Source organism: Rutidosis leptorrhynchoides, chromosome 3 (genome assembly GCF_046630445.1).
Source record: "Rutidosis leptorrhynchoides isolate AG116_Rl617_1_P2 chromosome 3, CSIRO_AGI_Rlap_v1, whole genome shotgun sequence".
In the NCBI taxonomy this organism is placed as follows: Eukaryota; Viridiplantae; Streptophyta; class Magnoliopsida; order Asterales; family Asteraceae; genus Rutidosis; species Rutidosis leptorrhynchoides.
Window position 1 is genome coordinate 503,727,109 of NC_092335.1, and position 14,893 is coordinate 503,742,001.

Here is a 14,893-nt window from a genome sequence, read left to right on the forward strand (position 1 = left end):
AAGTTGGAACTGAAAAACGGATTGAGCAAACCATGAAGGAGACTCTGAACAAATTACAAGGACTAAACTTGTACATAAAGAATCCAGATGATTCTGTTTCTGATGAAATCCTTAGCGAATACCTTACTCCTTAACCACTCTAAATCATCGTGAATGAATTTGTTCATCATAATTTGATTCTGAAATCCCAAGATATCCTCGTACCTTTCTTTATTAATATCCTCAATATTTCTGAAGATATCGTCATAAATATTCTCGTTCGATATTAATTATCTCTCTGCGCTATCCGTATTATATCATAAAAGGAAACTGTTTTAGTTTATATATTCTTCGAACCTTCGAAATTAAAATATGAATGTTTTTGAAGTAGTGTTGGGAATTGATGCATGAGTTAGTGTAATATAATGACACTTGATCAACGTGATTATATTACAGTAAGTCATGCTGAGTTTCTAAATGGAATGTGATGATTCACAGATCATAACGTCATCATGTGCCATGTTACACGACTCTTACGTTCTGTCTAATCTATAAACATATCAAGAACATATTTTTCTTGATAGTCATATCTTTCCTTGAATTCTGGTAATTTGAAAAGTCAAATTGTGTTATTACCGTTTCTTTCTTAGGACATTAACAATGTTCATTCTGAAACTTATATCTACGAATTCTGGACCATTACAAGAGATGCCCAATTGCAAGAAGAATAAACGAAAGGACAAAGCTCCGAAATAGAAATTAGAGTATAAATCGCAGCAAATAGGGGGAGTATTAACTGGGGATGACAATGATTATAGAAAACAGAAGCAAAGACTCCGAAATATAAGAGAAAATATAAAGCCCCATAACAACACGGAAGTTACAAATCTTGGTATTAATACGAGTAGCAATATAAAGACACGGTATAATTAAGAATAGTATCACCCAAGGTAATAGTCGAAGTAAACAGATTTTTCTGGTGAAAGATTGAAAAGAAGGATAACAGAAATGATAATTAGGAAAATATCAAGGATTAGAACTGGATTAAGCATTTTCACAATCTTTGGATGTATGAACTAAGAAGGAAAGTATAGGAATGGTGAGAATAACGGAATGGAAGAAGTTTAATTTATAATAAAAATATAAGACAGAGTAATCGAGGCAGATCATCGTATTCAATTATAGAGATCCTAATTTCCTTATTCACCGAAGAACCTAATCTTATATAGATTTCGAAGATTATCTTTAAATCCCTTGAATTCCAAAATTCAACCATGACTACGTCAAAAGTTATGACGAAACTTTGTTTACTCATTTCATTCTTTTGTGATAGCTCCATTCGTACTCTTCGAATAATCGAATTATTTTATTCTCATTACTCTATGATGATAAAACTCTATTTATCAACTCATATTCGTCATGAAAACATTTTTATTATTAGCCATGACGACCTCACTCAAATTTCGGGACGAAATTTCTTTAACGGGTAGGTACTGTGACGACCCAGAAATTTCCGACCAAATTTAAACTTTATCTTTAAATGAAATTGACACGATAAGCAAAGTCTGTAATATTGAGTCTCAAAATTTTTAAACTATTTACATGGATTCATTTAACCTGTGACTATTCCCGACGATTCACGAATAATTGTGTGTAAATAAATATGTAAATATATATATATATACATATATAAATATAAGAGTGCATGTTAAGTTGAATTAATAAAATACAAAATAATCATTTGAATTGAAAATTTAAAATAATGTACAAAAAAAAAAAAAAATTAAGATTAAAATTTATTTATGATTTAAATGAATTCTTATTTTTTTATTTATCTTTTTTTATAATATTATTACTATTATTTGTTATTTTTAGAATTATTATTAATATAATTATTATTAATATTATTAGTAAATTTACTATTATTATTATTAAAAATAAAAAAAAACCATGAACTAGTACAATCTGTTTCACGTATCCATCAACCCTGTATTTGATTTTTTCTCCAGTTTGTTACAAGTCATTCTCAGGGTACATTACAGAACAAAAATTCATCCATTATATATGTACACATCTGCATTTGAGAAAGAATCAAACCAAAAATCTCAGAAAATATGCTCGTATCTCTGTTCTTCATCTTTTTAGCCAAATTTTGATCTAGTGTTAAATTTCAAAATCCTTAAATGCAGAAGTGTTAGAATTCATCTAACTAAACTATCTGTAAGTTTTCAATCCTCAATTCTTTCTACTAATTTCTAATTTGAGAGTCAAAGTTTTGATTTTAAAAGTCAACTGAGTATTCTTGAATCAAATTCGAGTTTGTTTTAATATCTCCAGTTAATTTGATGATCCATAAAGATTATAGGAATGATTTGCAACACAATTTATGTTGTAATCATAACCTATAACACTCTTAATCTAAAAATCAATTTTTGAGTTCTTGAGTTCTTCACAGTGATATACACTAACATGAATTCGAAACAAATTTCAAAAACTAAAAATGCAGAGTTGTTAGGAATCATTTACTTAAACTTCCTGCAAAATCTCAAGTTCCAATTCTTAATAACGAATTCGAATTTGCGAGTCAAAGTTATTTTGTCAAAAGTCAACTAATTTGTTCATCGAGAAATTAGAGCTTGTTTTGATGTTTCTGTTGAAATTGACGATTCACAAAGTTTTTAGGAATGATTTGAAACATATTTCATGTTGTAAAGATTGTCCAAAACGAACTCAAAATTGAAAACATTAATTTTTTTTTTTTGAAGTGTTACGAGCTTCAGTAGTATGTTTTTTCAACTTTTTCTGAATTTTTCTAATCACAAGAACACTTTTATTTTATTTTTGTTTCATGTTGTTTACAAGTCATAAATGAAAAACCGTTTGATTGTTGTTAAGCTTTTGCCCCCGTTTGATGTTAGACATGGTGAAGAAGATGATGAACATGGCATTAAGAAGTACTAGATAAGTAAGTTGGGTTGTAATATAAATCAGAAAAGCTTGAATAGAAGAATGGTTAAGTGTGTTTGCGGGTGAGCGAGAGGTCTCGAGTTCAAATCCGGTTTGGGGCATATTTTTTTAGAAAAGCTTTTTGAAGGTAGTTTTCATTTCTAAAATTATTATTATTATTGTAATTGTTATTATTATTCTTATTATTGTTACAAAAACTATTATTTTGATTAGGATTATTATTAAATACAAAGGTAAAAGGTATAATTATTATTATCACTAATATTATTATCGTTACTAGTATTATCATTAATATTATTAATTTTACCAAGTATTAAGGATCAATTATTGATATTATTATTATTAATCTCATTGATATTAGTAATAGTATCATTTTTGTGACTATTAGTATTATTATTATTACTATTAAACAAATGTATTATTATTAACAATATCATTACTATTAATAATATTATCATTTTAATAAAGTTACCATTATTATTATTAATAAACCATTAATATCATAAACAATAACATTAATATTTTTACAAGTATTACTATTAATATCAATGTTATTATTGTTATTATCACTAATAGCTTTATTATTATTAACATAAAAATGATATAACTAATACACTTATACATATATGTGTTCAATTACAACTATGAATATTAATAAATATACAAATGATATAGGTTCGTGAATCCGAGGCCAACCCTACAATTGTTCAATGTCGTCATATGTATTTTTACTACAAAATACAATATGGTGAGTTTCATTACTCCCTTTTTATATATATTTTTGGGCTGAGAATACATGCGCTGTTTTATAACTGTTTTACGAAATGGACACAAGTACTAAAAACATATTCTACGTTGAGTTGTACCACTTTGCATATTTTTCCCTAATAGCTTGGTAACTAATATTTACATGTTGTAAGAGCATGTAAGCGCGAATCCTATTGATAGATCTATCGGGTTTGACAACCCCAACCGGGCTAGTCGCTCTAGTATCGTAAACGGTTGCATAGTACTTCGTTTTTACTACACTTGGTACAGTGTAGGGAGATTTCATAATAAAGGGAATATGCCACATTAATGGTTAAGTATGGTTACCGAAGCGCTCAACAACTTATAGAATACTTTTATACACTTACTAGTGTACGGATATTTATGGAAACTGAAATCTTGTGGTCTATTACTATTACGGAAATGATTTGATTATGATAAACTAATGAACTCACCAACCTTTTGGTTGACACTTTAAAGCATGTTTATTCTCAGGTATTAAAGAAATCTTCCGCTGTGCATTTACTCATTTTAGAGATATTACTTGGAGTCATTCATGACATATTTCAAAAGACGTTGCATTCGAGTCGTTGAGTTCATCAAGATTATTATTAAAGACAATTATAGTTGGATATTTTATGAGATGGTATGCATGTCATTAATTTTCGATGTAAAGAAAGTTTGTCTTTTAAAAACGAATGCAATGTATGTAAAATTGTATCATATAGAGGTCAAGTACCTCGCAATGAAATCAACTGTTATGAATCGTTTACAATCGATATGGACTTCGTCCGGATGGATTAGGACGGGTCATCACACATACTAATTTATATATGCAGATACATATAGGAATCGGTATTATTGTATATACGAATTCAAAATCCAAATCTGTTACACATCTCAATCCAACTATATTTGATTATGATTGTTGTCTCCAATTTTGTACCAGATCAAATGCAATCACATATACACAACAAAAATTTGATAGAATCAAAATCAGATATAATGATTCAGTAAGATACAAGGATTGCTAGATATTAAATAGATGAAGAATCAAATTCAGTTAGGCATCAATATCAATCTTTTTGATATTTTATTTTTACTCGTCCTTCCTGTCTTCAACTTGTTACCCGTTCAAATTAATTTCTTAATACAAACAAGCTGATCAAATCAAGTTGTCAGAGACCAATAGTAATCGTACGAATCTGTTACACATCACTTTCTGCTTTATTTTTCTTGTTGTTTCTTCCATGGCTCGAATATTGCTATCGATAGTAGCTGCACTACAAACCAAATCGATAGTACAATTGACTTCTATTACAATCACTCAAATGCTCCATATACATATATATATATATATATATATATATATATATATATATATATATATATATATATATATATATATATATATATATCCGCCACTGCAATTGTGAAAATAAAAACATAGATATTAAGATACATATACATATATTACTTACACTCAAGCAATTGCAGAAAGATAATTAGGATTCGTAAGAGAATATAAACCACCCCACTCTTATTCACTCTCTCCTTAACCCAACCGTAGACAACCATCATCAATCGAACACCCTATTCCCAAACCACCTTCGATTACTTCTTTTCTTTTCTTTTGATTTCCATCATGAACAACACGCCACCACCATGTTTAATCTCGAACCTTAACCCACACATCATCGCTCTTGTTTCCCTCCTAGCCGACCCATCACCACCACTGTAAACACTATAACTCCATCTCTTTTCACTATTCTCTCTCTCTCTACATATTCTTATCATGAACCACAAATTTATTTCTATTTAAAACTTACAGTTATCACTATTTGATCACCACTATAATTGCTCCTCTATCTACGGATGATCAAATAACACCTCAAACAAACATCTTGAATTGCTATGATTATTGTTCCAATCGCTACCACCTTCTATCTTAACCTACGCGTCTTTTTCTGTTTCTTTTTGCAAACCACCACCATGAACCATTAACCACCACCAAGATAATCACCAACACCACACATCGATATTTTTGTTTCATTATATAAGCTGTACATATATTTATATATATGAGAATATGAACGCATGGTTCCAAGTGAATGATTGATAGGACCACTACCAAATTACATAAGTAATTAAAATAGTGGGTGACTTTATTGAGTTAGTGGGAAAATACGGTGCAAAGAGTTATGTTAGATAAAGATGATGGCGATTATAAATGATAAGTTAGTGATAAAAAGGATTATTGAACAATCCACTAAGTGTTGTTGCCATGTTAACGATGAGGCTGGTCCCACAATATTATCTACACGAACTAGCTGCAAACATGTAGGGAAATCAGTCAACGAATTTTTCTTTTCGAAATTCCTAAAGGTACGAATGAATAAAGATAGTGGGAGATGACAAAGAGATGTTACTTTAATAAAGGTGATTAAATATTGATAATGATTCAGCGGTGATATGTTTGTGATTGAGCCGAAACCTTATAAATGTTACATGGACTAATTAATAGTTGGGTGATTTCTTTTTGTTCTTGGGCTTGGGTTATTTATTTACTTGGGCCGAATAAGGATGTGATCCAGTTGCAATGTGTGGACGTAGGATTGGATCACAATGCGTACAAGATGCTGCTGCAACATGCTTCTTCTGTCTCATTCATTTTCGGTTGTTGCCACTGCTTGTCGAGGGTGATCACAGCCATAATGATGACGAACGAGAGGAAGGTTAGAATGTGATGAAATGATTTAACAACCCGTCCTAATCCTCCTGGACGTAGTCATCAACATTTGGTTCCATTGCGATGATCGACTTCAAGTAATGTCCTTAACATGAGCAAATACACAGCGGAAGACTTAATTTGTACCTGAGAATAACATGCTTTAAAATGTCAACATAAAGTTGGTGAGATATATAGGTTTGATGCTAGCAGCGTTATAACTATGGACCACAAGATTTAAAGTTTATACATAATACACTCCTCGTGTATAGAAAAGACGTTGAGCACTTGGTAACCATACTTAACATTTAAATCACAGCAGCATACTCTTAAATAAACCCTACACCGTACCAAGTGTAGTAACGAAACGAAGTACTGTGCAACCGTTAAAAACTGGTCGTCCAGCCCGGTTGGGGTTGTCAGGCCCGATAGATCTATCAACAGGATTCGCGTTTACGCTCCTCACGTAAATATTAGCTACCAAGTATAAAGAGATATGCCATGGTACAACTCAACGTAGAATTTATTTTTGATCACTTGTGTCCATAACGTAAATCATTCATAAAAACAGCGCATGTATTCTCAGCCCAAAAATATTTAGAGTTTAAAAGGGAACTATATACTCACCTAATGTATTTTGTAGTAAAAATACACATAACATCTTTGATCAAATATAAGGTTGGCCTCGGATTCACGAACCTATATCATTTGTATATCTATTAAAACATATAATCATAATCAAGCGAAATATATTTTATTATTGGTGATATAATTTTTCTATATGATTAACTTATATAATTTTCATTATTAATTGTATTCATTTTTGTATATAAAAGTATTAGTATTGTTAAGTTTTATATGTTAAATATATTTTTATATATATTAATCTTTTGTTGAAACTAATAATTGTAATAATACAGAAATAATATTTGTAATAATAAAATGATAATATTGATAATATTTAATATTACTAATAAAGATAATAATGTTAATAATTTTATTAGTGATAAGTATAATGATGTTAGTAGTAACAACTATAAAAATATTAGATTTACTGTAAATGATAGTTTTGATAGTAAATCTTATAATAATAGTTTTTAATAAAATGAAAAAAAAATTTAGTATTGATAATAATGAAAATAATCATTTTGATAGTAATACTAGCAAATATATTAATTTTAGCAATAATAATAATTATAATAACTAATAATAGTGCTAATAATAATATTAGAAATTAAAATAGAGGTATATACCCTTGTAACAGCTTGGTGTAAAAAAAATGTCCACTGCGAGGCTCGAACCTCCGACCTCTCGTTAACCCGACACCCCTCCTAACCATTCGATCCAGACTGTTTTTCTGATTAAATATACAATCTCATTTACTTAACCTGTTTCTTTTATGCATCATCTTCCTCAAGGTAATCGACCATAGACTCAGCTTAATCAACACACTAACTAATTTAAGGGTTAAATTAATTTGTAATAGACACATCAGTAAGTGATTATTATTGATGTTTGTATAAGGAAAACAAAAAGAAAAAAAATTAAACAGAACTCTCGCTGTATCCAGTTCACGATCATAAACATAAAACCATAAACTTGATTTTTAGAATGAGACCATTTTACTCTAAACTTTCTACACAAGATATTTTGTAAATCACATTTGGAAACTTTCTACATCAACAATTTAACTGAAAATACAAACACGACTTCAAATTTCTTGATGAACTCGACGTTTGACTTTAAAAAAAAAACGTTTGACTCCAAAATTTAGACTCAATATGACAAATTGGAAATTCAAATGTTGCAGAAAAATTGTTTAGATGATTCTTAACAAAATAGCGTTTATAGATTTTGTAAAGTAACTCGAAATCGAGTTATTGAAAAAAAAAAAAAAAAAGAAGCAGAGGTCATCGAGAGAGAAAAAAAATAAATATATCTGTTTTTTTTTTCATTCGATCCTATCAGCACAATTGACTATATACAGGAGGAATTTTGTTTGATAATGTTGATGAAATAGACTTGTAACAAACAATCGACAAAAACAAAATTGATAATAGTGGATCGTACCAATTTAATCGTAATTATAATTTATATGTTTAATTAATATTTTTTTTTTAGTATCAATAATTATGGACTGAAAATGATAGATCACAGCCTGTAAAACCCGTAATTATATCTGATTATATTTGTAATTAAATTTATGTTGTTTTGCACTATATTTTAGTATTTGTTTATATTAATATTTATTTAATTCTTTTATTTATAAAACTAAAAATAAATTTCTGTTATTAATTCTTAAATATATTATTAATAATAATACATGTTAGTAGTAATAATTCCTATAATTATAATTACACTAATAGTAATAATTATTATTATATTAATAACTAAAATCATAATTATAATAATGTTAATAATGAAATTCTTATTAATAATAATAATACAATTATTAATATTAATATTAAAAGTAAAGTAAAATAACAACTTTGTTTTACTTTGTAATTTAATATTTAAATATCATCTATTATTATTTATGTAATATGTATATATATTTATATAGATATTTATTTTAAAAGAAATTTAATTATCTGGTATACTATTTTACATAATTAACTCTAATGATTAATTTACTTTTCAAATTCCAATTTGTTACATCTTCCTACATTTAAATACATATACATATTTAGTTACAAACAATAGTTCGTGAATCGTCGGATATGGTCAAAGGTTATTCGATTATCCGAATATTGATTTTAAACTTTCTAGACTCAACATTACAGATTTTGCTTATCGTGTCGAAAACATATAGAGATTTAGGTTTAAATTTGATCGGAAATTTCCGGGTCGTTACAGTACCCACCCGTTAAAGAAATTTCGTCCTCGAAATTTGATAGAGGTCGTCATGGATAACAATAGAAATGTTTTCATGACGAATATGAGGTAATAATGGAGTTTTATCATTATCGAGAGATATAGATAAAACGATTCAATTATGTGAAGCGCACGAGTGAAGCTATCACAAAAAGTGCAATGAATAAATAAATATATTCTTTTCAACCGATGACATAGTTACTATTGATTTCCGAAATTTAAGGGATTTAAAGAAAATCTTTGTAATAAGATTTGGTTCTTCGGCGATTAAGGAAATTATGATCTTCTTTGATTTAATGCGACAATCTATTTTGATCTCTCTGTCGGATATTTCACTATAAATCCACCCCTTTACTTCCTTATTTCCATAGCCTACATCTTCCACTATTTCTCCTTAATTCCTATTTTAAAACATTCGTCGATATGCTCCATCCAATTCTGATTCTTGATATACCCCTAATTTTCACATTCGTCATTCTTCTCTTTCATCTACCACCGGAAAAATTTATTTACTTCTATTATTATCTTGGGGTTATAGTGTTCTTAATCTTCCCATGCCTTTACGTGGCAATACGTATTGATATGCACGGTTTGTAGTTTTGAGGTAGTTATTGGGTTTTATATTTTTCCTTATATCTCGATGTCCTTATTTCTGTCTTTTATGCTTATCTTCATCTATAGTTAATGCTCTCTTCGATTTGCTGTGATTTATACTCCAATTTCTGGTTTGGAGTCTTCATCCTTTCGTTTCCTCTTCCTGTCCTTGAGTCAAGCGAACAATGGTCCGAAATTTGAAGGTGTGAAATTCAGAATAAACATAGCTAATGCTCTCAGAAAGGAATGGTAATGGCACGATTTTGATTTGTCAAATTGCCAGAATATCCAGGAAAATAGAACTATCAAGATGATTTGTTCTTAATATGTTTCGGAATTGGATAGAATGTAAGAGCCGTGTAACATGGCACATGATGACGGTACTGTGAATCATCACATTCCATTAGAACTTAACATGACATACTGTAATATAATGAAGTTGATCAAGTTTCATTATATTATACTAATTCATGCATCAGTTCCCAACACTACTTCAAAACATTCATATTTTAAATTTGAAGGTTTCAAAATTTAGAAACTAACATAGTTTCTTTTATGTTGTAACGCAGATGTTACGAAGAGATAAACGATCCCAGATAGGAATAGTTGTGAAATTATCTCCAGAAATATGGATAATATGTATAACGGAAGATATGAAGATATCTTATATATCTTAAGATAAGTTGATGATGAAGAATATCATCTGGAAAGGTTTAGAATAAGAAGTAGGGTTCTTACTAACGGTTTCAGCAGACACTGAATTGTTTGGATTCTTTGAATTCAAACTTATTCTTTATAATTTTGTCAACAGCCTCTTTCATACTTTGCTCAATTCGTTTTCCAGTTTCAACCCTTCTCTTTTTCTGAGCTTTTTTTAACATACTGTACTTCATCGACATGCTTTTGACTGTTAAAGTCGTTTACAGTTTTTGCTGCTTCATTAGCATTTCAAGAACTACTTCACAGTTCAGGGTGTTTTTCAGAAACTTCACATTTGAAGTATAAAATTCTTAGAGATAAACGTTGTAGGTATCACTGAAGAAGTTCTGCGAGATTTTAAAAATACTAATTGCGGGTTCTGCCAAAGAGATAACAAATTGCTGATACATCTGATGATGATTTCATGGAATATAAAAGGTTTTTCGGTAATTACGGCGAAAGGACAAGGTATAAATATCGTGGTTATAATAAGAGTAGTCTTTATGGGGAGTCGGAGTGGAGCTGTGACAAAATTGACTACTTTGAAAAGGAATCGTATGGTTGCTTTTGCTAATGAATCATAAGGAATTCGACGCGGATACGATTTAACTACAACTTCGGTTTCAAAAGTTTTTCAGGTGCATAACGGTATGCATAAATCTTTCTTCCGTAGACGAGGTGCGGCGGGTTCAACTTCTCGATTGAGGTGTTTTCAAGAATCATGAAAAGATTTGAACGCGGATTGTAACTGTCGAGGTACAAATGAGGTTTAGGATGAAATCAAGTGGCAAACTTGAAGAATTGTTTAGTTTCATATGTTATAATCAGTATTTTAATTCATTTTACTTGTCCATAGTTAGCAGTCTAATAGTCCGATTGTCCAATGATCCAATAGTTCAACAGTTCAACATATTCATATATAATTTAATATATATACATAATTAATACGTATCGTGACCCGTGTACCGGTATCAGTGTCGATCACAACTCAAAGTATATATATATTTTAGAATCAACTCCGACCCTGTATAGCCAACTCCCACCTTCACATATAGAGTGTCTATGGTTGTTCCAAAATATATATATAGATGGGTCAATATGATAAGTCGAAACCTTGTATACGTGTCCCGTCATTCAAAATGCGTAAAAATAAATAAATATATATCATGACCCATTATACAACGTGTTGTCTTAGAATTAATCCGACGTATTGTTGTACATGTGTCCCGACAGTATGTACAGTGCAGAAATTAAAATTGCGAGAATGTAAATTGCGATAAATTAAATGTTAATCAGTTAGCTGGGAACAGTTAGCCGGAACAGTTAGCGTGGAATCCTAACAATATTTCAATTAATTAATTCGTTTGTTTCTAACACTTTTTATTTTTGTCCAATGTTTTTCTTCGTTATGCCACTTGTTGGATTCTGATAGGTCAAAATCTAAATATGAAATTTGAATAGAAATGGTTATTCTGTGGTGAACGGATACGTATATCGGTAGTTATAAATAGGATAGTAAATGATTGTTACATCAGATTTGAAGAATGTACAGTGTAACTTATTAATGTGAATTCTAAATATTCCTCGGGTACTACCCACCCGTTAAAATATTTTTCATCATTAACAGTTTGTACGGAAGAGTTTTTAATTACAATCTTTATGAAAATATACTTGCATATTTATTTTCTTCAGATGCAATTATGGATTTAATGAGTCAATAAGATATTAAACTCATTTGATTTATCGTCAATACCAGATTACATAATTTCTAACTTTAGAAATTACATAATCGTCATATCGAACGGAGATAACTGATGTGGAATGATATGTAAAATGAGGATAACCAATGTAGAACGTTATGTAGAACGAAAATAATGTAGATAGAACAATACCTAGATCGGTGATTATGCTTGAGGTATAGTTTGTGACGTGGAGGTTTACGACGCGGTTGTGATTTGGGGATAATAAGGATACCGTTGACGTTGGTGATGGTGGTGCTGATTATGCTGCTGGTGTTGCTGCTGGTGTTTGGAACATTCGCACCATATTCTCCAAAGCCGTCACACGAGCGCGTAGTTCGTTAACTTCTGCTTGTACGCCGGGATGATTGGCGATTGGAGCGAGCGAATGAACAAGATTCGAAATAGGGAATAATATATAATCGTGACGAGATACTCTAGAGATAAGGGAGAAAATGGTTTCTCGAACAGGTTCGCCGGTAAGTGATTCTGGTTCATTGGCAAGAGGGCAATTTGGTGAATGAGAAGGATCTTCGATGTGAAATGATTTTCGAATATAGGATGATATTCTAACTTCATAGAATATCTATAATACTAAAGATTTCATAGCCTACAGAGGAACTTACGGTATATGACAAGCAAGTCTACAGATGCGCTAAGATATGAATTTTTGTCTATACACTATCGATGCACTAAATGCAGTAAGACGTGTTTAGACTAAAGATTGATAAGCAGGCAATTCCCTAAGGATGATAAGCAGATGGTTTCCGACTAGAAATGATAAGCAAAACTTTTTAACAGGTAGACATGGTCAAAGTCCAGACTCACTAATGTATCCTAACAACTACCAGTTAGACACACTAATGCAAGGCCTGATTCGCTAAGACCAACGCTCTGATACCAACTTTAACAACCCGTCCTAATCCTCCTGGACGTAGTCATCAACATTTGGTTCCATTGCGATGATCGACTTCAAGTAATGTCCTTAACATGAGCAAATGCACAGCGGAAGACTTAATTTGTACCTGAGAATAACATGCTTTAAAATGTCAACATAAAGTTGGTGAGATATATAGGTTTGATGCTAGCAGCGTTATAACTATGGACCACAAGATTTAAAGTTTATACATAATACACTCCTCGTGTATAGAAAAGACGTTGAGCACTTGGTAACCATACTTAACATTTAAATCACAGCAGCATACTCTTAAATAAACCCTACACCGTACCAAGTGTAGTAACGAAACGAAGTACTGTGAAACCGTTAAAAACTGGTCGTCCAGCCCGGTTGGGGTTGTCAGGCCCGATAGATCTATCAACAGGATTCGCGTTTACGCTCTTCACGTAAATATTAGCTACCAAGTATAAAGAGATATGCCATGGTACAACTCAACGTAGAATTTATTTTTGATCACTTGTGTCCATAACGTAAATCATTCATAAAAACAGCGCATGTATTCTCAGCCCAAAAATATTTAGAGTTTAAAAGGGAACTATATACTCACCTAATGTATTTTGTAGTAAAAATACACATAACATCTTTGATCAAATATAAGGTTGGCCTCGGATTCACGAACCTATATCATTTGTATATCTATTAAAACATATAATCATAATCAAGCGAAATATATTTTATTATTGGTGATATAATTTTTCTATATGATTAACTTATATAATTTTCATTATTAATTGTATTCATTTTTGTATATAAAATTATTAGTATTGTTAAGTTTTATATGTTAAATATATTTTTATATATATTAATCTTTTGTTGAAACTAATAATTGTAATAATACAGAAATAATATTTGTAATAATAAAACGATAATATTGATAATATTTAATATTACTAATAAAGATAATAATGTTAATAATTTTATTAGTGATAAGTATAATGATGTTAGTAGTAACAACTATAAAAATATTAGATTTACTGTAAATGATAGTTTTGATAGTAAATCTTATAATAATAGTTTTTAATAAAATGAAAAAAAAATTTAGTATTGATAATAATGAAAATAATCATTTTGATAGTAATACTAGCAAATATATTAATTTTAGCAATAATAATAATTATAATAACTAATAATAGTGCTAATAATAATATTAGAAATTAAAATAGAGGTATATACCCTTGTAACAGCTTGGTGTAAAAAAAATGTCCACTGCGAGGCTCGAACCTCCGACCTCTCGTTAACCCGACACCCCTCCTAACCATTCGATCCAGACTGTTTTTCTGATTAAATATACAATCTCATTTACTTAACCTGTTTCTTTTATGCATCATCTTCCTCAAGGTAATCGACCATAGACTCAGCTTAATCAACACACTAACTAATTTAAGGGTTAAATTAATTTGTAATAGACACATCAGTAAGTGATTATTATTGATGTTTGTATTAGGAAAACAAAAAGAAAAAAAATTAAACAGAACTCTCGCTGTATCCAGTTCACGATCATAAACATAAAACCATAAACTTGATTTTTAGAATGAGACCATTTTACTCTAAACTTTCTACACAAGATATTTTGTAAATCACATTTGG